Here is a 23,363-nt window from a genome sequence, read left to right as displayed (position 1 = left end):
AGTCTGCTTTCTGGGCTCTCCAAACAGGAGTTCTATGAAGAAAGAGAGAGGCAAAGGCTTTTCCATGCTTTAATAATGTGTCTTAATATGCAGGAATCGCTCTCTATGTGCAGGATCATCACTATACTTTCATCTGTGCTCCTGGTGCATGCTGGACTCCTCATCCATTTGTAGCAAATGCTGGACACAAAATTTGCCTCCAAGGGTCAGATTTCCACTGCAGGATGTGCACAGTCATGTGACAGTCATGACCCCAAGCATAGGCAGTGTTGGTGTTTGGGGTCAGACAGCACCATTTCTGCTGCTGGGGCACTTGAGGTCATAGTTGAAGTACAGGTAGCTTCAAGGAGCCAGCATTCCTTCATGTTACTGTAAGGCAGCGGAAAAGATTCAGACCAGGAGGGAGAAATGATGAAGCTCACTGTAATCTCACTGTTGAGAATCCTGTGAGACGTTGACACTGCTTTAATGGGCTTGAGGTAGCTCATGTTCTTTTTAGGAAAATTATTTAGTAGATGGTAGAAGCCACCTTCTGGCATGATAAACTTCCATGGATACCAACAAATTCAGGCAGAGCTCCTGAGCTGCTCTAGACCTCTGTCTGGTGGTGCTATATAGCTTTAAATGAAGATATTGCCATCAATCAGCTTGTCACCTACCTCACTACCCATTTGTATTAAATGATTTCACTATCAGCTAAGATGGAGCACACCACTGAGTGTCAGATTATAAGTGTCTAGAGAGATTAGATACTGAAATTAGATGGATAACATCCAGGCTGCAGTGCTGGATCTCCCAGTATTGCTGTTGCCAATGTGTCCTGCTCCAGTCAGATAAAACCTTACTGTGCTATGCTCCCTCACTTGCTTCCCTGAACAGAGGATGTGCAAATGAGGGTTGTGTAAAGTCAGCCTCCTGAGAAAGTCCCAGTATCTGAGGGCACTGTGCCCATGTGGCATCTAATTTTCCTGTACAATGTACAGTAATTCTCTTGTACAGACTACAAATAGTATAGTATAGTATAGTATAGTATAGTATAGTATAGTATAGTATAGTATAGTATAGTATAGTATAGTATAGTATAGTATGTTGCAGCATGTACCTCAATTCATCAGATGCCTTAGCAAGCTCTAACCTTGTCTTGTTCAGTTTCTTAAATCAGTAGCTTCTCAATCTGTTTTTCCTTGGGCTGGACTTGGACCAAAGATGATTTTAAAAAGTAATAATTACACTATTGGTAAAAAAAAAATAAATAAAAAAAAGGTCAGCTAAGAGATCTGAAAATTGGTGAGGGCCAAGATGACAGTCATCCTTGGGGAAACTATCCTTCTCCCTGAGAAAACTGATTTTAATGTGTTGGATTAGAATGAGATTTAAAATTGAATGCATAGGTGTTAACATAATGCCTCAGTTTCTGTCTTCTTATAATAGGAAAATATTCTGCTGAGAAAAAGCTAAGGATATTGATAGAAAGCATTTAAATTCCTGTTTCCACTGGTGTTATCCTTTTCTCAGGGAGGGGCACAACCTTAGGAATATGCAGAGGGAAAACTGGGTTGATTGGTGGACTCTGATACAGGAAGTCAAAGGCTTTGTTGCAGATATCTCTGGATTATGTTAGAAACTTTTCTATGAATGCTTTGGAAATATTCACAAATGTGTAGGGATTATTTAATTATTCATAAGTCACACCTGTAGAAACAAGTAGACTGCTTTCGGTTTCTATTTTGAGGGATCAAGAAGAGCATGAGAACTCATTACAATCACAGTGACTTTTCTAAATACAAAAACATAATGACTTAGGGTCCCAGAGATTAATACTGTGGGAGAGGATCTCCTCTATTTTCTATAGAAAGATTTCTTTTTTCCCTGCTCTCCAACTAGACTTCATATTTGTAGAAAAGAAATAAATAGTTCTCAGAGTTTAAATATGTCTGTGGATGTATGTACCTACATAACTTAAGGTTATTTTGCTCATACTAATTATCATTGAAAACTATCTCAGTCTCCCTACTTAAGTGAGCTATCATAGCATGGCTTTGCTCTGTAGCAGGGTCCTCTGAAGAAAATAAGAAGGACCCCCCCAAGAAAATAATAAATGACACTCAGGACAATAAAGTAATAAAGGCAGTAGTAATCTTTCAAAATAATTTTGGGGACTTTTGTGGGAATTTTTCATGGTAGAGATGTTATTTTTGGAAAACTACATATCTCTTCCTGAGCTGCACCACTTGGCAGTCTTGAAACAGAATTTAGTTTTATGCCAATGGTGCCCTTAATTCACGTGTTATCCTAAAATCACTCCCTGTTATCTGTGTTACAAAAGATTGGGAAAACAGAATTATTTTTTCTTTATATTCACTTTTTTATTTTTTTGAAAGTTAATATAGTTGCAAATTAAAAATTTCAACCCTGATGAGATCACAGATAAGAATTCTAGCTCAGCTATACCAGCAAGTACCAGTATCAAACAAAATACAAAACTACTCAAGAACTCCAGGAGAAGAGCTTAGCAGTGCTTTATTTAAGAGAGCTGCTTCAGGAGTTTAAGGTAGTCAGGAAGTTCAGGCCCCTTGCCCAGATTTCTGTTTAGCAAAGAGCCTGAACTTCAGTGCTCCCAGTATGATGGCTGAGCTCAACTAATTAACAGAAGTATTGCTGTAAGTAAACATGGAAGTGTGAAGGGATCCTGAATGATTGGGATTTAAAATTAGACCATTGGGAAATCCCATGCACAGGCTGATGAAGGAAGGTGAAGGAGCTCTGGAATGTCCTAGTATTCTTTGTTATGGGGAATGAGATATCTGACAATGATGGAAGTTCTGCCTGGTGCCTCTGCAGTGCAGAACAGAAATAAGAATTTCAGTCTACTGGCAATAGTTTTAAACTGAGCACCTTGCAAACCAGTATGGTCAAGCCACTAAGGAGAGCATCTGCAGGAGATGAGGAGGATGGTGGGAAGGGCAGATGCTATGTTGCTGTTGAGGAGAGAAGTGTTTCTACACTCTTCTTCCCCCTTGTAGGATTCCTCTCTCATTTGTGCCCTTGGGCATGAACAGCTCTGTTGACTAACATGGCACAGCTTTTCTTTCCATTGCAAATCTCTTCCTGTCTCCTCTCAAGAGATGGCTCTGGCTCATGTCTTTCTCTTGGAGGATGCACTCCTCCAAGTCCAGCAGCTCATGGCCTCCTCCCTGTGTGTGGTCAGAAGGGGAGAGGGACAAGTCCATGTCCCTGCCTGCACCTCAGTTGCCCTTGGTGAGTCTAAGATATTTGCACATTTGCTAGAAAACAAAGATGGGTATGCATGGAAAAAGACCAAGATGATGTAACAGATGCCCATCTGCCCAGAAAATACTGAGCCTTTGCTACCCTTCTCAGGGAGAATCACAGCTTTTAGAGCAGCATCCATCAGTACTAAATACAGCAGAGATACTCCTGGATTTAGTATTATTGCTTTTGACCTGTTTATATCTACTGACAATGGTGAGTCTGGTGAAAATTTTTTTAAGCAAGTGGAGTGAATGACTTCTTTCTCATTTTTGTTAATTATTTCTTTTGATTAATTTAAGAAATAAGTGGGATCTTTTTGTACTACAGATCACACATCTGGTGAGAAAATTGAAAGAATACTTGCGTATCTCACTAAAAATACTGAAAGGATTAAGTAATTTTTGTAAAGTATTTTGAATTTTTGAAAATTGTTATGAACAAGGACAATATTATTATCTTTGCACAAATATGAAATGTTGAAGTAGAGCTGGGACACCTATGATAATCTAAAACTCATCTCACACATTTATAAGTCCTCCTCTTTTTTGGCTTATAGGTCTTACTTCTGAAGATGTTCACTGTCAGCAGTTCGTAGGCAAATCACTGAAATTTAGGGATTCTCAGCGCCAATGCTGATTATTTTTATTCATCACAATTCACAATGCTTTCTTTAAGCTCAGTGTTGAAGATCAGGTTCTCAGCTGGAGTAAATGCAGGTGTCTGTGTTCAGCTGAACATCTCTATGCCTTATTTGTACTAGATAAAGGTCATGCCTGTATCCTGATGTACAAATGTCTCAGTCTGCACTGTGAAAACTACTGCTTTTTGTTTTCCCAATAGTGAAGATACCGCAGAAGAAATAGGTTTCCAAATCCTGCTGGTCATCTGTAAAGTGGTTCAGAGTTCATCCTGTCCTGATGACATGACATTTGTAGTGCAGGGCCTGGTGAAGGAGTAAACTGGAACAACCTCATAGTTGCCAACATCAGCAGAGACAACTGGATGCTACTGCAGGCTTTAGCTGGTATTATTTCAGAAAAAAATCCTTTCTTTAGGGCTTTAACTCCTGTTGACTGTCTGAGATGCAGATGCTGTGCTGCAGAACCTCCTGAAAATTGCTGGCAGTACAATAGCAGGCAAGGAGACTACAAAGAATGGGTTAAATCTCAGACTTCTTGCCTCTTCGGTATTCCTGGATAATAATCCACCTACAGTGACTCCACTCTGTGGGTAGAAAATGCCTACCTCTTTTTAAACATAATTTATGCACCCCTTTGCCTTTTGAAAAGGATAGACACCAGCCAGGTAGAAGACTGCTCTGCTGCATTAGGGCTCAGAATTAACCATCAAATGTGTGCCTGATGTGCGAGTCAATCTGCCAAGTCATAAATGTTACAAGCAGACATCTGACTACAGTGTGTATTTTTAAAGTGTGCTTTTTGGCTATGTAGCCTTAGCAAATACTGTTCCTTCCAACCTGTGCTAAAAGGACAGGGATACATATGCTGTTAAACTGGCACGGTATGAAATCTGCCATAAACTGATTTCCCCAGAGGATTTCACCCTGCAAGGGCTGTGTGCTACGAGGCAGTGCCTCCCACATGATTCCAAGTGTCCTTGCCTGGATCTGCAGTAAGCAGGAAGGTGCATGATAGTTTCTCCTGTGATGCAGTGGTGGCATCTGAGGGGGCTGAGGATGTGAAGGAAGCTCATTCCTCCCCCCTCTGCCCAACCCCACCCCCATGACAAAAACATTCCTGGGCTTGTACCTGAAGCGGGTTGCTTGGTGAGAAGTTTCTGTTTCTTAAATAAAAGTCAGACCTAGAAAATTCTATGGTGGTTGCATAAGTACTGAAATTGCCAGAGAGCTGAAGCCTGAAAAGCAAGCAATTGACTGGGGAACATATTTCTAATACAATTGCTTTTTGACCTTTTTTTTTTGGTCTTGCTTTGAGTTTTGATTAACTTCATGTTAATTATAATCAGAGAACACTGACAAAGAAAAGGATGATTTTGTTGGTTTGGGTTTTTGGTTTTGGTTATTTTTTGGTTGAAATTCCAGCAGCTGTGTGTTGTTATCCTCTTTGGAAAAGGAGTAAATCCCAGTCCTTTCAGGAATTACTCAAAAAAAACCAAAACAAAACAAAAAACCAAAAAAAGAACAGAGAATTAAAATTGACACTTTTGATTCCTTGAAGTAAGTAATGATGTAAGTGATTTCAGGCTATCCCTGTGTGCTATAAGGAATAAAGCCATGGTAAATATGAGGTAGAATTAACCCTTCAATAGCAGTACATATTTTTGAGGAACACAATGGCCCCTAATCAATGCTCAAGGCACCCAGCCGTTTTCTGCTCACCTATAGTAAGAATTACCAGATTATTATAGTGGAGCATCTTGTGCTGCTCACATATCTGCAATACACCCTCTGGTCTGCATCCCAATCAAAGGGCATTTTCAGAGATGTTGGCATCTGCAACGCAGATTTTAATCATCTGCCTTGCTTCCTAAGTCTGCAGGGCAATAATGGGGCTACTCCTTGTCCCAACACACTGCCAGATATTGTCCCAGTGTCATTCTGCCATGTCTCTTCTGATTTCTCTGCCTCCCCTCTGATCTGTAGTAGTACCTCTGCCACTTCTGGCTGAATGTTTGCCTGGGAAGTGATTAGCTCATCTTCAATATCTGCCTGATGCCTTTGTGTCAGAGGTCTTGTAATATAACAATGATCCTGGAGACAGAGCCAGCCCAGCTGAGGAAAAGGTGAGTGCTCCCACTCTGTTTTGTGCCTTCCTGGGATTGTTCAGGGCACTCCAGTGTATGTCAGGCTTCAGCACACACAGCATCTGCTCAGGCATCTTATTCCGTAGGGTGCTGGTCTCTTGGAAGAGACCCACTTTTCTAGACACAGCTCTCAGCTCATACTTAGTCTGCCTGCTCTGGGAAGACGATGTGTTTTCTGACAACAGCCAAGATAAAAATCAAAGTTTCATTATTCTGCGCCTCAGGGCTGATGTATAAGTTGCTCCTTCTGTTCCAAACCTCTAGTCAGAATACACGGATTATTGAGACAAGGGGTTAATTCACTTAAACTATTTTCTTATTTTATGGGACTGTCAAAAACCGGGGCCACTTAAAATGTGGGGTCTGGTAAAGCATATTACTGTTTGTGTTTTTGTTTTAAAATGCCTATGTGAGGAGATATAAGTTTAAATTTTGTCATTATGTAATTAGAAGTTATTTATTAGATCTGTCAACAGCCTGTTAGGCACAATCTTCTGGGTGCATCTTGCATTAATTTTTCATCTGGAACAGCAGAAAATACTTTTGTGGATTTTAATCTGTTGTTTTGCAGATGCAGTGTTAAATGTTACTAGATTTTACCTCCCTCATCCATGAAAGCTTTGTTTTCCCATTTCCTGTCAATCTTATTGAGGAATGCTGAATAATGAGAATGAAGCAAAGATAAAATTGCCTTCTGATCTCTGATTTATTTTGAGAAAACTTTGGTTCCTTCTGTGTCAAGGTGTCCTCACTTCACCTGCTTAGAGAAAACATGATAGTGAAAATTCATGTAGTGTCTCAAATTTATCTCCAAATTACTGTGCAACTGTTAATCTCCACAATACCCAGAAGAGGTAGATAAATAATGTTCTATTATCCTGATTATGGATGTAAATCATTACCAAGAAGTTGTGGCTTGCCAGAAGTCTCATTTGAAGTCATATCAAGAGCTGGTGCATTTCTGGGCTTCCCAAATAAGATTGTAACACTTTTGTTTGCCACCTTATCTCCTTGTTGCTTCAGCTCCATCACTGTATCTGCACTAAATCTTACAACTATTTTCATACTGGAGTCCTCAGTGAACAGAATACATTGAGAAGCCACAGCTTTTCATTAACAGCAAATATTCTCAATTAAAGATTGCTCATTTTTTCTAGATCCTTTTTTTTTTTAAAATTAATGTGATCAAGCAAGGGCAAAGAGGTGTGTGAGAATCACCCTCAGAATAATTCCTGTATGAAGACCACTGCTGGAACCAGCACAGCATCTTTTTGTCTAACAGAGCAAGTGTCTGTGGCATGCTCTCACTTCCACAAGTGCCCTATATATATTAAGCCAGTTGTTTTCTCCTGAAATCCCATTTAGTCTTGGATCACATCTGAAAAGAGTCTGTATGTGTGGTGAAGGACAATAATTCTTGGGCTGGACTCCTGAGTGGAGAAGATAGTTTGGCTAGGTTGGAATGCTGAAATATCCACTCTAGAGCTCTTAAGGAAATGAATTTGGCCTCTTTCTCTATCTTTTTTTTTATCCTGCCCAGCTCTTGTGCCAGCCATCAAGGTGTCTGACCTTCACTGAAGAAAATGAGGGCATCAGAACACACTGTCCAAAATCCTCACGTGTCCTTACAGCAAAGGGTTCTCCAGAATTAGCACTGGTCACAATACATGAAGCTTTTCACATGGAACCTAGCCCTTTTTTATTCTTCGGCAAACTTGCAAACACTAAATCTACTTTTGACCACAAAATCTCTTACTGTAAACCCCTGGGCTCCCAGGGCCTTCATGAGGGCTGTTTTTGTGCTTGTGGCACATGCAGAAGGTACTGCATATTGCTAACTCACTTGAATTATTCTGACTAGGTTGTTCACCTTGCTGAAAAATTAATTGCTCTAAGTGGCCACAGTCTGAGATTTCAAGCTCCTAACTGTCTTTCTCTACTAGCAAGCTGCTGATTTGTCATCCTATGTTCCTTTTCCAGGGTCCTAACTCTATTTGTCCCTTAATGTCCAGTGAACACTGAGGAGTGAGACTTCCCTCTCCCTACAGTGATTTGTTTTTCTAGTTCTGAAGACTCCTTCCATCTCCTATTTCTAGGAGATATATCCTCCTCCAGGCATTTGCCTTCTCACTGCTTACATTGCAACCACTATTTTCTGCAGTTCCACTTCAGGAGTGTCCTTCTCACATCTGATGGTGACTGCAGTTCCTCTGCTGCATAGCATCCCATGCTCTGTGAGCAGGAGAGCAGCTATTCACCAGTGATTAAAATGTGGTTTAAAACCCAGAACTGGTGCCACGAACTCTGGCTGAAAGAGGAGCTATCAGAAGGCAAGAGTGTATTTTTGTGTCCAGAAAAGGCTAAAAAACCACACCAGGTTGAGAATCATTACCAACTAATTTAAAACTAACCAAACAAAAACCGCTCGCCTCAATCAAGATAAAGGAGTGCAAGAAGATGGATGTGTATTTGTAAGTAACTCACTGGAAATTTGGAAAAAAAAGAGATCCTTTTTTCCTTGAAAATATTCCACAAGGTTTGTCATATTTGTCCTTCAGACTTCAAACAAGCAATGTTTTTTTCTTACCTACAGTTTTTAGCAAAGTATTGTGCAGACACTTATTTCCTTTTTATCTCCTGGTATTTCCCTTTAAATTCTGCTGCTTTGTTCTTTTTTTCTGACTACCATTTTCATTTTCACTTTTTTATTAAATCAGTGTGAGGGGAGAAAAAGAAATTAATATTGACAAGAGAAGAGAAACTTTGGGATTTTTCTTATGGAGAAAAGGGTGAAGATTTTAATAAGTGTTATTTGAGAGGAGGGGGAGAAATTGGAGAAAAAAATATTTTGTTGCCAAAATGTATCTACATTTATTTGTCCAGCCCTAAATCTGAAACTGGGGTACATAAAATATTCTTTCTTAGCCAAAATGTCCGTGTATTGAAAGAAGGCTTCCCAAACATCATCTGCAAAACTTTCAAAAATATAAACCTCCAAAAGATCAAGTCGTGGATGGTTTCCCTTCCTTACAACTCTCATGAGTAGCTGAACTGGAAAGACAAATAACCTTGTGCAATAAATGTTAGAGAGGCTGGTGACAAGCATGGTGACTTAAGCCTCATGTCTTTCTGTGTGTTTAAAAAAAAAAAAATCTCTGCTTCAGTATAATGGGAGACTGAAAACCATGAGTGACCACTAAGCATTTTGACAAAGACAGATGTATTTAAAAAAAGAATATATTCTACCCTAAGCTGCGAGCCTGTGGCGAAATTTGTTAACTAGAATTTGTAATTTGGGCTACTGAGTTGGCTTAAAAGCATTTTTGTGGCTTGTGGGCATTTTAATAGTAGGATTCTACAGCGCCTTATTTGGAATTATGCAGCTTGAGAGCTTCATGCCATCCTAAATTTTTTCTTGATTACAGCTAGTATCCTATGCAGTGTACGTAGTAAATGGAAAACATTTTTTTTTTCATTTGAATCCAAGTCCTTATTGATATTCCTGTCAAAATACAGTTTCTGGTCTCTCAATAAACACAGAGCAAGACTTATGAATGTAGTTTTCACACATAATTTCTGGATGTATATGTAAGCCTTTTGCCATCTGTGTACATTACAGATCTTTAGAATAAACTACTGTGCAAGTTGTACAAGCAGTTGGACAGCTATACAAGCTCATAGCAGAAATCTCTTTTCTTTTTATTTTTTTTATTTTCTTCAGTTGTCAAAGTGAGGAACAAGGGAAGTACAGAAAAGTATTTCTACTATAAGTTTTGCAGTTACTAAAATTAATGATGTGCCCACAGTTATCATAAGTGGAAATTGCATCTGTTAGACTGATATTGCTAAATAAAACCTGGTTGACTACTGGGATGAACAATATCCTCAGATATCCTCGTGACAATAAAAAAAAGGCAATTATTCCTAACATTCACATTTACGACCTCTACTTAAATTTACGGCAAATCTTGTGCCTGCAAACACATACATCTCACTTCTAAAATAGATTTAGGACAATTAGAACATAAATATTAGATGCAATTTCTTGCTGGTCTGAATTAGATCTTGCTGTTGAAGTCAAGAGCAGGAAAAACTTGTATTTGCAAGAAATGCCTTCAAATCAAAGAGCAGCTCTGTGTGTTGTTCTCAGCAGACATACAGCTATGTTGAAATCCTACCTGGATGAAGAGAGTACAAAAACCACTTCTTACGCTTATAAAAATGATACCTGAATGGTCAAAGCAAAAGCCTATGGAAATATATTCCCCCTGTGCGGTATTCCATAACCATGTTGACCCAGGGAAGAGAGCAGCTGCCTGCTTTACCCAGTTTTATTTCCTGTCTTATAGAGGTTGTGTAATGTATAATGTAATAAAGGAAGAAATGGCTCCAAATGCTTCAAAGGAGAGTTCTGCACCTGCTAGCAGAAGGAAAATATGACCTCCCCAGATTCCTACGTGTGAAACATAACATTCCCCTGTTTGCAAAAGCCCAGCAGAAACCTTGTGGATGTGCCCTGTTCCCTTGAATTTTCTTACAAGGTGACCTGCATCCTAATTGTCCTGAGTATTTTGCCCTTCAATATCAAATACTTGCTTCAAATTCTAATCATATTTTCAATACTGTTGTCCTTTTCGTAGCAGCTCCTTAAAGTATTTTCACAAATGGTTAAGATTCACAGAACCTTGTTGATGCAGGGCAGTATTAGTAGCCGCCTTATGAGATGATGATAAATAGATTTATAAAGCTAGCACAATGACATTTTAAGTTTCTACTGGTTAGAACCTTTGGAGATCAACTTAGGGACCATCTGCAGCTGCCACTGACTTCTCAGAGAACTACAAAAACTGGGATCCAATGCTGAAATTTCTGTTGTGGCTGTGGTGACCTCAGCATTTATATCTAGAGGGGACTTTGATTAATGTAGGATGTCAAAATCTTCACGAGACCATGGGGACCAGACTTAGCCCAATGCCTGAAACTGGCTTGTGATTAGTTTGTTTTCAGATGTGGTAGCAATTCTTCTGGATGCTAGAGTCTTGAAAGTACCATTCCTCCTATTTCAACAGCACAGTTAGTTTAAAAAAGTGCATATTTAATTGCAATATAGGCTGGAATTATTTTCAGAAAGCAGGGGGCTTAGGAGCACAGCTTTAAACTTCCTGGCTTTTGCTCATATTCCTGCCACGGTTCCCAGTAAGATTTCTCTTTCATCTACATTTGCTGTAGTTCCTTCTTTCTTACTTTCTAATAATTTAAGAGACAAGATGACAGAACAGATTAAAAAATATCTATAAATAATACCGTACGTAAAGAGGCATTTACCCACTGAGTCTTAAAACTCATTCCCTGATTTGGACCTATTTTTATAAGCTTCATCTCACTTGACACTGACAATGATTCACATAAATATTAAGTGTTCATTTTTAGTCCAGTGCACATAAGTGAAGCTAAACTGTAGTGTTCTTTGGAGTTTTTACCCCAAAGATCCTTACTTTGGATGGAAAGAGGGTTAGGAGGATGCAGCTCCGAAGCACTCTACAATCATCACGTATTAGCTAGTGTAGATGGAGCATTTTTAAATTTTTCAATGACATTCACATTTCAAATGGGTTTTTTTTGTTGACTTCTTTTTTTCTGTAGGATATAAAAATAGGGTGTGTTATTCTGAATTAAAGTCTAAACCTGAAGGCTTTGGAATAATGTACTTTCTTATTTATACCCCTCTGTTGTGTTGTGGTTGTGTTCAACTCTATCACTATTCTTTTGCTGAATCTTGTTTTTTAATTAAAGCAGTCCTGAGATGTTTTATTAATTGTCCAAACACTTTGTTCTTTAGGCTATGCAGCAAAGCTATTTAAACACTGAAAGAATTTTTTTTTCCAATGTTTGTCACTTCTAAATTCTATTACAATTGTGTTTCTGTTACAGCAGGAGTATATTTGATAACAGATGGTAAAACTGCAAAACTGTCTCCGCTTCATTAGCGCCCCTGGCAAGTCTTCCTATATAAGGTAAGTTACAGCAGAGAGGGATATTTAACAATATACTCTTCACAGTTTCCAGTAAGATTTTGGACTAGTTTTAAGTGTATAATGAAAGCAGTGAATGCAATAGCTAGAATGCCCATTGATCACTTGTGTGCTGGTTGTTAAAACCACAGCTAAGCATATATGCTTGTAAAAGGCTCTGATCTAGCAAAGACTTGTTCTACTGCTTTTCCAAGTTAAATTTATCCTGGCAATAGCTTCACTGAGATCACTTTCCTTTAATGGTGATAATGTGTTTTTATTAAAAAGTAATAAAATGTAAGTGATCAATCTCCATTTAAATTAAAAGAATGTTTATGTTAAAATATTGATGAAAAGGCAACCTGCAGAGACTTTAAGAATGCTTGTATTTACATGGCATGACTGAAAGGTGACAGATTGATAGCCCTGGGAAACGTAGGTCTTTTCAAAACAAATTATGTGATGTGTCCTCACACTGACTTTGGAGCTCGCTTTACAGCATGGCCAAACTGCTCAGGCTGTGGGGTGTAGAAGTCCTCTATAATTCTGCATATCATCTACTTCTGCATAGCATCTCCTACTTTCTTGTGCATATTGCCCATTCCTTTCCATAGGAGCTGCACAGAGATCCCTAAACCATCGTGCAGAGATCCCTAAATCTTTGTGTGTGGCTCACCCTGGAGTCCAGTGCATGAGGACAACATATGGTTATTTCCTACCAGGAACTGGCTTCCAACAAGTGAGTGAAAAGAAAAACACCAGTCTTGTCATATGCCAACATTAGACTGTCTCTGATGATGCCACTACGTATATCTGTTTTCTACTATTGATCTTGCTGAATTCTGGGGCCCAGAATTACTACATAGGAACAGTGTCTTACTTCCACATTATTGGGAAATGCTACTTTGCCATCTTCCCAGTATAATGGTTTGTTAACTCCTCATGCTGTGCAAATTGGATTAACTTCAGTAACTGTCTGTGTTATGCAGCTTTGTGAAGTGAGGAGGGCTCCTGAGCAGAGATGGGTGAAAATTTAAAATATGCAGTGGGAGGAAAATACTAAATTTGAAATTTCACATTCTAAGCAAAACCCAGTAGCCACTAGATCATTGTGTCCAGGGAACTGATACATACTACAAATAGGGCATGGATTTTTTGAGTATGTCTTTTAAAACAGCTTATATTCAGCATGTGTTTGGCAAGTACATTTAATGGACCTTTCCTATTAGTGGAGGAAAATTATGGGCATCAACAAGGCTTTGATATGAGGTGGTTGCTAACAGCACTAAGGCAGTTTTGGGTACATGTACAGAAACAACACTGTTGGCACTGGGAAATTTTAATATGCATTTTAAAAAAGTTACAAATGCAGGATTAGTGTTTTGGGAATTCTAAGTTTGAACTCACATGGTGACACTCTTTCATGAGTCTGCCCTCAGAAGTGAAGATGTAGGAAGCAACTGCCAGTTTTCCTGGATGCAGGAGTGATGGAGAAGATGGTGACGGAGAAGTCCCGCTCTCTGTGCACCACAGCTCAGGCACATACTGCACCTTTGGAAAGATCACAGCCTCGGGTGATCTGCTACTGCAGTCCAGGTTGGTTTGGAAAACACTACATCTGAGTATAGTGTAAAGCCTTTCCTTAGATGTTGTTAACTTGCTGTTTTTATAGTACAAGCATTTAGAGGTGTCACAGAAATTATAACTCTATTGTGCTAGCTACTGAAATAAACATAGTAAGGGAGAGAGGAAAAACAGGCAAAGCAAGCAACCTGAGAAATTTTGTTTTCCTATTTTGAAAATGACATACTAAGATGAAACATCTTGTATGATTTCACACACAGTAAAATTCATAGAAAATGAGAGGGGCTGAAACATACCCAAATGATGTACCATACTGAGCTAATAAAACGTAGTGTTTGTGTGCTTGTGCCCACTGCAAATGTTCGTTTGCTGAGCTAAATGTGTGTGACCTGCCTTTGCACTATTGGCATGCTGCAGATGCTCTTCCTGAGAGGATCCTTCAGCGCTAACACATGCAATCAAACAGGGCCTTGGCCAAATCTTCTAACAAATGCTCACTCCATAAACTGCATTATTTCAGTTGTTTGCAATAATTTGTCCAAATGTCAGGTTTGGGGGCTTTTTTTAGGGTTTTGTTTTTTGCTTTCTAGTAAATTTCCACCGTGTAGGTCTGTGTACTCATCTGAGGACATGTGGGAATATTCTGAATGAATGTTAAAAAATCACCTAGTAAGAACAAAGACTTACCCTCCTGTCCCAACCAGGATATCTGTTGAGAACAGTAAATGCACAGTTTTAGACATTCTTATTGCTGATGGCAATATGGACATGAAGATAAATTTGTGGTTTGGAGTTGAAGACGCTATAGAATTTTTACTGAATTTCAAACTTTTTATTTGCCTGTGGTCCAAGCCACTGACACAGTGAAAACTGAGCTTCTTTGCTTGGTAAAGCAGGTTCTTCAAAAGATGCTTTCTTTAGAACAGTGCACTTTTGCACTATTGATTTCCTGCTGCTTAGACATAACTAACATTTTAAGTAATCTATACAGTTTTGAAATTTACATTAGGTCTTTTAATAAAATCCCTAGCACCTCAGGGACTTCTTGGTAGGATAGACAGTGAACTCCTATCAACTGAACACTAAACAACAGAACGCTAAATTTCGATACCGTTTAAGCAAAACTCTGACCCAAGCTGATCTGCTACTGGCCCAAAATCAGAAAACCAAACACCACCCCACAGTTGCCTCAGTCTGGGTATTGGTTAAACTATCACAGCACAGTCAGGTTGTTCTTGGTTTGTCCTTACAAGTGCTTTACTGAAAAATCCTGAGTTAAAATCAGTGCTGCATTATGCGGGACACATTCCTGAGAAGTGCTAAGATGTACTGTCACTAGATTTCTTGCAGAACTCCACAGTAGAAGTGAAGGGGAGATCCATGCTAAAAAGGGAAACGGGAATAGCACAATGTGGCTGAGATCATGTTGTGGTGTTTTTAGAGTAGAGATCAAAGGATGCTGTGAAGGCAAGCCCTTTTGCATTGCGTGTGTGGCAATTACACAATTGTCCTTGTCCTGAAAAATTTTACCTGAAATAGGTGTGCATGAAATAGATGTACATGGGTCTCTGGTTGGATCCCACTAAAACCAGTGATAGTTGGGACCATGGCCCTACAAAGTGGGGTGGGATTTTAGTGATGGTCTGTTTGCTTCTTGTCTGTGTCCTTTTCTACTCTAGGACTTCACCTCCCTTCTGCTGGAGGTTGTAGGTGCTCAGCATTTTAGAGATTTCTTCTTATTCATTTTGTTTGGAAGTCTGTTATCAAGTCTGAAGCATTCTGACTGAAGATTTTAATCTAATTAATAAATGGATAAATCACAGAACTGACCTCTGCCGTCTATACGTCTATATATATGTCAGTGTAATGAAGACTGAAAGAAGCCCAAACTGGAAAATAGAACAGGGCTATTGGAATACATTTTTAAGGGAAATCTGCATCTAAATTTCTTAGGTATGTTAAATGATAAGCAACCCAAGCTGACCAGATCTTTCTGTATTTATGAATATGTTTTTTGAGGGCAAAGTTGACCAGCAAGAGAAATTCTGATGCCGTAGAAACAAGCAGTTATTAAGTAACTGTTGATGTATCTCTGTGTACATTTAATTTTTTTTTCTGAATGGGTAGATGATCAAGGAAATTCAGAGAAGATCAATTTGGTTGTGCAGATAAAAATGTATGTTTTAGCTTGTACTTGCCTCTGAAAATTATAAGACTCAGAAGAAAAAGGCTTTGCCTTTTCTATTTAAAACCAAATAATCCGTTTTATCGCTTCTTACAAGGGACAGTCTATCCCAGGTTTTCAAGTATAAAGCCAGCATGATATTTTAAGCTATTTTTTGTAGCCACAACACCTCAGTGGTCGTGACCGAAGATTTTTCAAAGTAAATCTAGCAGTACTGAGATTTACTGCTGCTCCTGAAGTATCAACATAATTACGTAAGTGTGTGCCAGCAGTGTGTGCCTGTGTTGGTAGCTCATGTGCAGCACACACATCGCTGCCTGTCTTCAGTGCACTGAAACCTGAGATTTATTGCATTTACAAAAGGCCATTACAATGCAATTTTAACTTACTGTCATTAAAGGGTCTTACATCATAAGCAATCACTGCAAAAAGCCTTGGCCCACGATTTATTCATAATTTTTATTGCATGATTTATTAGTGCTTCTGTTACACTTTATAAATCTTACCAGAAAGAAATTAAAATCAATTAGGGCCTAGTCCTTTCACCTTTTCCCATGTTGGGTTGGTACCTTGTTCTCAGCCTGAAGGAAACAGGGATATTCCTGGAGTAAGCTATCACTACGGGAGTAGGAGTGAAGATAGCAAAATCTGGTTACTTAGTGAGCACAGGAAAGAGATGTAAAAATTATTCTAGAAATGACAGCATTTGGTTTATATTCCAGGGGGAGGAGGTGGTTCTCCATGGATTCATAGATTTCTCTGATTTCATCCGATCCTACCGCTTCTGTGTACCATTTGGAGTGAATCACATATTTATGTAATTCAATATTCAGCAGGGAAAGCCAAGTCAGCCTTCTAAACTGTTCTTTCCTCAGATCATATTCAGCATATAGTAACTGAGAAGCTAATGTAAGACAATTGCAAAGATCTCAAAATGCCTTTTCTATCAGTCTTATACTCCAAGAATGTACGGAAATTTCATAAAATCAAGCTTATACAAAATGGAAACTCGGTTTTGCCATCTGTATTTGCATGAGAAGGAATTACACGCTTGATTATCAATGAGGGCCCAATTTTTCTATCTGAATATCCCTGCTTGCCCTTTTTATTACGAAACAGAGCCCTTGGATATGATTTAGTTGAACATTAATTGAAGTCATGTGGTTTAAAGGGGGATGTATTCTACAGTCCTTTGCAGTAAAAAATGCCAATAAGATCCTGATGAGCTTTGTCAGTATTAGAGCTCTATGTTTTGATGCAGTGTGCTAAAGAAGACCATGTCTTTAAAAGATTATGAAAATGTGTATTTGAATATGTATGCTCCTAATAAATTGCTAAGATCTACTGCACTTTAGTGCTTTGGAATGGAAATATGCACTGTGTCTATTAAAAAAAAGCAGTACACAGCAATTAATTAGTTATCCTGAAACACTGCAGGAAAATTCATTTCTATCCTTGAAGCTGGTGGTAATTTTGGCTGAGTTTCAATAACAGTAAGGCTGGGCCCTCTGTTGCTGATTTGCTAACATCTCTCCTTATGTTAAGAGAAAGGCAGTATGTATAGACTTTACTAAAGTACTACCATAAATATACACACATTTTTACAAATAACAAAGACAAATACTGTTAAATGCTAGATCGCACAGCAGAAGGGAAGAACAATAAGGACAGATAGTTTTCTTAGGTATAGTCTAATATACCACATTTCTGTGAGCAGTTCTAAAATAGAAATATTATAATTGATCCACAGATCTTTTTAGCCTTTGTCTCATGATAGACCAACAGAGAATTACCAGTATTTTGTTGCCTTTTTTGCCCAAACCAAAACCAAAATAGCAAATGTTAGGAGAAGGGCAAAGAAAATAACTGAAGGTACATAGGGATGGATTAAAGAGAGAAGAGACCAAATACCTTTCTGAACCCAGCCACTAAATTTACATGGATTTCAGTGGCACCACGGTTACTTCTGCAGAAATATTTTGGGGTGGTTTAATTTTGAAGTCCTTCCTCATATGGAAATCCCACTCAGCATCGTAGGAGGTGGCAGCAATAGGAAGGCATATATATGTGTATGCATATGATGGTATGATCCATACAATCACAGTTTTGGCTAAATGAAGTAAATTTTGTAACCTAGAAACATTAAAATTAAGTGAGATAAAAAAATAAATTAAAATGGCAACAGATGCTGTTCTTTTTTAAGGTTTTAGAATAATAGAAATAAAATTGGAAATAGGCAAATATATTTTAAAAATGTCCTTGAATCCAAACTGCTAAGACTGTACTAGGCAGCCATGGATTTGTCAGGTGGGTAACATCATCTCTCTCATCTCCCTGTGAGATTGAGACTTCAAAGAGATTGTAAGATTTTCTGAGCAGACATCATATCTTCCTGTGTGTTTCTGAACAGCTCAAACTGGTGAAGTCATGATTCTGCATGGCTGTTCTGATAGTTTTAATTTTTTGTGTGTATGGTAGTTTAAAAATCTTACTTCTGAATTCAGATGGACAATTCCCAGGAGTTACTTGTGTACCTGTTCCCACCATGACCAATTTGATACTGGACAGGATGTGGGACTTCTAACTGGTATTGCAAAGGTTTCTTTGGTCAGGATGCAGAGAAGACTACCATGCTCACTAGTGGGTTATATAAGGATTTGCAGTAACATGTTCCTTGATGGGAGAAAATATGAATAAAAAGGAATTTTAGGAACTATATTAATAATGAATGATAGAATGGTAGTTAATAGATGACTGTAATTCCATTATACTACAAGTGCAAGGGAAACCTCATTTGATGTGGAAAGATTCTCATTTTTCCAGAGCTGTAATGCAGCATGCAGTTAAAATTAGGCGGTCTTGTTAATTGTCAAAGTATATGGTGAGAATTCCTGCAGCTAGCTTCAGTGCAGGATTAGATATGCCTCTGCAGGAGGCACCTTCCAAAAAGGCTCAAGTGGGAGAGCAGCTCTAGTGGGGCCCCTTTGGAGCTGAGGAGGATAAAGGAAAGCGACTGGGGCAGCTCTCATCCCCTCTGTCCCTGTCTATTCATGCCTGGTGGGAGTCTCCAGACCACTGTCTGTGGAGCGCTCCTGCACCAAGTGTGTCCTGCGTCACACATCTGTGGAATAAGCTCCCCTTGTGAAGGATGGGGAGTATCTGTTCCCACTCCCTGATATCTGCCTCAATTCCTGAGCTAAGCTGTGCTGGCCAGGGGTAAGGAACAGGCAGAATCACCCCAGCCTCTAATCCTCAAGATAGTGTGGTAATTCAGGAATTAGGAACCCATAAGCCTTTTTATACCTATGAGCTGTACTTTATATAGAGAAAAAGCAGTTTAAATGAACACAGCAAGGTTGAAATGCTCTTGAATGTATAAAAGAAAGATGGAAGAAATCCCTGGGGAACACCTTTTTCTCATCTCTTTACCACTATCCCTTTTTCCTGTCTCCTTTTCAGTGTCAGATACTCGTCCTTCAAAAGTCACCCACTGAGGAAAGCAGATTCTTCTTTGTGAAGGATGTGAAGGGGAAACATGAGGGAAAAGTAAGTGAGAGTTTTGCTTTTCCCCTTACAGATAGAAGCAGTACAGCATATGACAGGATTGCAAGTCAAGATGTTGAGGACTTTCCACACGACTCCAACCAGCTTTCATTTAAAACTGGTAAAAATGTTTATTTGGAAGGACTACAATAGCTTTCCTGAGGGTTCACTAAAAGAGCTTAACTGTCCAATTTGAATGTGAGCAGTAGCGCACAATCTCAGCTGAATGCTCCTTGTTCTCAAACACTGACTAACCCAAGGAATGTGAATTAACACAAACACAACTTTATCCTGCTGTGGAGGAGGAGGAGGAAGGGGAATAAATATGTTAGACTACCTGCAGGCCAAACTCCCTAGGAAGTCAGTGGGAGCTTTACTAGTGGAAGGACAGCATGACCAGACATAAATATAAAGGCGCGAGGATGCTAAGAAAATATTTTCCACACTTTTGTGTGGGATTCATGAAGTCTAGTAAGTACAGAGGGCAGGAACTCTATTACTGTGTAACTCTCTGTTGCTTTAGCATCGCTTTCTGGCTGACTCTATTTTCCCCTTTGTGCCTACTTAGAAAAAAAATAAATTACAAAGTTGTCTGATGGACAACTGTCTGATCTGTCTGGACAGATGCTTTTGACAATCCTCCTGCATCTTCCCCATCACCTTTTCACTACTCTGTTCAGATCTTTAGGCACTAGACTTTGCCTCTGATATCCAAACGTAGATTCTTTAGGTTAAGAAGAAGTGTAATATCTGCTTATCTTACTAAGATAGGTGTCTAAGGTAGTCTGTCATTTGAAACAAACTATATTTTCTTATTACAGATACAGAAGATGATGCAATTTTTGAAGTGTTTCCTCTTTTTAGAAAGAATTACATTATTAAGAAATTAGCGTGGAGAAAACTTGAAATTAATTAAAATCAGCCACTATTGTTTTAACAAGCAACTGTTGACTATGTTTGGCCTAAAAACAAATGATTAATGACTAGGAGCTTTGCTTAACCAAAGTTAAGAAATAAACAAAATTTGCAGAGTTAGCTGATTTTGCCTGACACACACGAATGCACTTCCAGTCTTCCTTGGCTGTCTACAATGAGATCAGAAGTAATTTAGTATGAGTCAGGTGGAGGTGAAGAAAAACAGTCAAATCTACTTGTATTTGCAAGCAATGTCCATCAAAATCCAAGAGTGGCTGGATTTGAGTAAATGCTGAGTTTTTCATAGACGGTTCCTAAACATTCACTGATCTAGCATACCAGATACAGTCCAGAGAATCTTGCTTTATACAGAGACATGCAGCTTTGCATTTAATCTTAATATTCAGAGACTGTATTCCTTCTAGTTGCTCAAGTGTAACACTATAATGGTTATGTAAACTGGTGCTTACATTGAGATGTTATTTTGACATGCATTTTGGTGCCATATGTAAACATCAAAGGTGTATAATAACCACCCTTGGTACAGGTCCCAGTTCCATTTAGGAAGAGGAAATATTGTGATTTTTTTTTTTTTTTGACAAAATGGCAATGTGAATTTAGATTTTTGCACAACTGAATTGCAGTTTGTAAATAACAGTAGCACACTCAATTAGAAATGCGGTAACAGTGGATTTGTTGCCTGACTCTACCAATGATTGCCTTAATATACAATTCACTTGTTAATGATGTTATCAGTTATTTTACTGTAAATAAGCTATTGTAAGCTTCAGGTCTTTCTGCAATATCTGTGTTAGGTTACAGAAGCATAAATCAAACTCCCATCTCTTTTTATATTCATAACCATAATGTATGGCTTTTATTAGGAAATGTTAAGTGTCTTAATAATGTCTTCTTAATGGACAGTGTGTGCATGTGTTAATGAGGAAAGCCATTTTCTTTCATGCAAAATATTAGTGCATGTGGCCTTCATCTCCATAGATACAAGTTAAAGAATCATATTTAACTCACAAAATATTCAGTGTATTCATAATTATCTAATTTTAACAATCCTTTAAAGAAAGAACAAATTAGAAGTAAATCAGAAGTTGAATTCTAACAGGCATGCACAAGTGATTGTGAATAAATGGTACATCATCCACTCTAAAAACCCACTCCCAACAAACCCAAATAATTTTATAATATACTATTGCTAAATCAAAATACCCTTACAGAATTTAAATCCTTCTAGAATTCCAGCCTGTGCATCACAAAGACTCCTAGTATTGGTTATAAATCTTTGTCCTTCTCCTGAAATATCATAATGCCTCCAAGCAAAAGGGTGTTTTAACTTCTGTATCCTTTTCATTGGGACAACATTATCCATTTGAACCGCTTTTGAACCGCTTCCCAAAATCTTGAACAAGCACATTGCTTTCACTTGAAATGTGTTTTACCAACAGATTCCTGGATACTAGAGAGATCTGCTTTTCAAATTGTCAGCTAACACCGGGCTTGTTAAATTAATGGAAACCAAGCATTTTGAAGGATACCCTACAGCCTTGCATTTCCATGCTCCCTTGGCAGAAATCAGGGATTTGAAAGCTGCAATACAACAGCATCATCTTTTCATCTTGTGGTAAGGAATCTATTATTCCTTTATCCTCCATGCTGTTTAAAGGAATTCATTTAAAGTATGAACTCCTTTGTTTGGGGAGGAAGTCTCCAAATGGTACGCAAACAAGAACCTTTAGAAATGTAGCAAGATATAATTCCAGGCTCTGCTCCAGCTTTCCCCATTCATTCAGTTTGCAGACCTGGTGTCTCCCTGCTGGAGATCTCTGCTCAGACCAAGTCTCCGCCAGCTGCTATTCCACCACCCATTCATACATGGCCAGCTCCCCTCTCCCTGCTCCTTGCACCTCCACTTCTCTTTCTTCCATCCATCCAAATCTCTCCCTAATCTGATATCATTTCTTTGATCCTTTTCAGGAACACTGATCACCCTCCCCCACCAAAGCACCACTCATCTCTACCCAGGGCTGGCAGCAATTAAGCTGGAACAAAGGTACATTTAAGAGTAAAGCCTATGCCAACCAATTTCTTTATGAAAGCACTATCCTCCATCTGTTCCCCTAGTTATCAAATTGACTATCTTGGGAGTTAATCCTGCTGCTGTTCCTGAAGCAAATGTTTTCAGTACTTTTGATTTCAGGAACAGAATCGGGCCCTAATTAATGTAATTATCCTCATAGCTAGAGGAGGTGCCTACTTGAAGGAATCGGATGACTGTTACAGACCATTTTTATCCACACTTATTCTGTGAACTGCACCAGTGTGCATTCCCTTTCCAAAACAACTGCAGGCACCAGGAGGGGAGGAGCTGTCCTTCAGTAGCAGGCAAGAAACCTGTCAAACACAGTGTCCCTTCAACATGAATGAAACCGTTTTCTCTGATTAATACTTTGCATTTCCCACAAGGGAAAAAGAGTGAGCAGCTGAATTACCCATTTTCAGAGAAGCATGTTCATAAATATTTAACTTGGTATGTATGAGAAAAGAGAAAGGCACTGACTTCCTTTCCAGTCCAGGCTGAAACTCTCCAAATCCCCTGGTACCACTGAGACTGCCTGCTCCCATAATCCTTCCTCCATCTCATAAAGAGCCATTAGCTTGTAACAGGGCTGGACAAGGTGTCTCTCTTTACTGGGGGATGTCTGACTGTAAAAATCTATGCATAGAGGAAAATGACCTGGTGTAATGGAGACCTCTCTGGCCCATGACTGGGACCTGTCCCCAAGCTGTTCTAGGAGTTTTAGGAGCCTATTAGAAAATACTATGGGTCTCTGGAGGCCCACATCTGAGTTCACAAGCTTGGGCCCTGGTGTCTACTCATATGCATGGGGCCTGCTTGAGAGTGTGGGTTACATCCCCACAGACCCCACATGGTTTTTGTATAGCCACACACATGGATGGCTGCTCTGCTCTGACAGCGGAGAGCTGGTGATGCTGGGAGGAAGTGGAACCACGGGGAAGTTTGAGTGTTTTGATGAGGCTGTTGATTGCATAGC

The 23,363-nt window shown here is 39.0% G+C and overlaps 1 protein-coding gene and 1 long non-coding RNA gene across 8 annotated transcripts in view; one reads left to right on the top strand and one right to left on the bottom strand.

The window, feature by feature from the left end:
- Positions 1-23,363, bottom strand: part of KCNC1 (potassium voltage-gated channel subfamily C member 1) — a 125,797-nt gene that overhangs the window by 101,349 nt on the left and 1,085 nt on the right. The gene's annotated exons all lie outside the window — the stretch shown is intronic.
- On the top strand, positions 10,208-23,360 carry LOC107205532. Of its 3 annotated transcripts, none has more exons than XR_004497878.1 (4): positions 10,208-12,071; positions 12,683-12,807; positions 13,508-13,664; positions 19,297-23,360. It is a non-coding gene; the product is annotated as an uncharacterized LOC107205532 (long non-coding RNA). The 3 variants fall into 3 exon arrangements; XR_004497877.1 differs by having other exon boundaries at positions 13,508-21,931; positions 22,285-23,360; XR_004497876.1 differs by having other exon boundaries at positions 13,508-23,360.

This window comes from Parus major, chromosome 5 (assembly GCF_001522545.3).
Source record: "Parus major isolate Abel chromosome 5, Parus_major1.1, whole genome shotgun sequence".
In the NCBI taxonomy this organism is placed as follows: Eukaryota; Metazoa; Chordata; class Aves; order Passeriformes; family Paridae; genus Parus; species Parus major.
The sequence above is the reverse complement of the archived record's forward strand: the minus strand, read 5'-3'. Positions and strand labels throughout refer to the sequence as shown.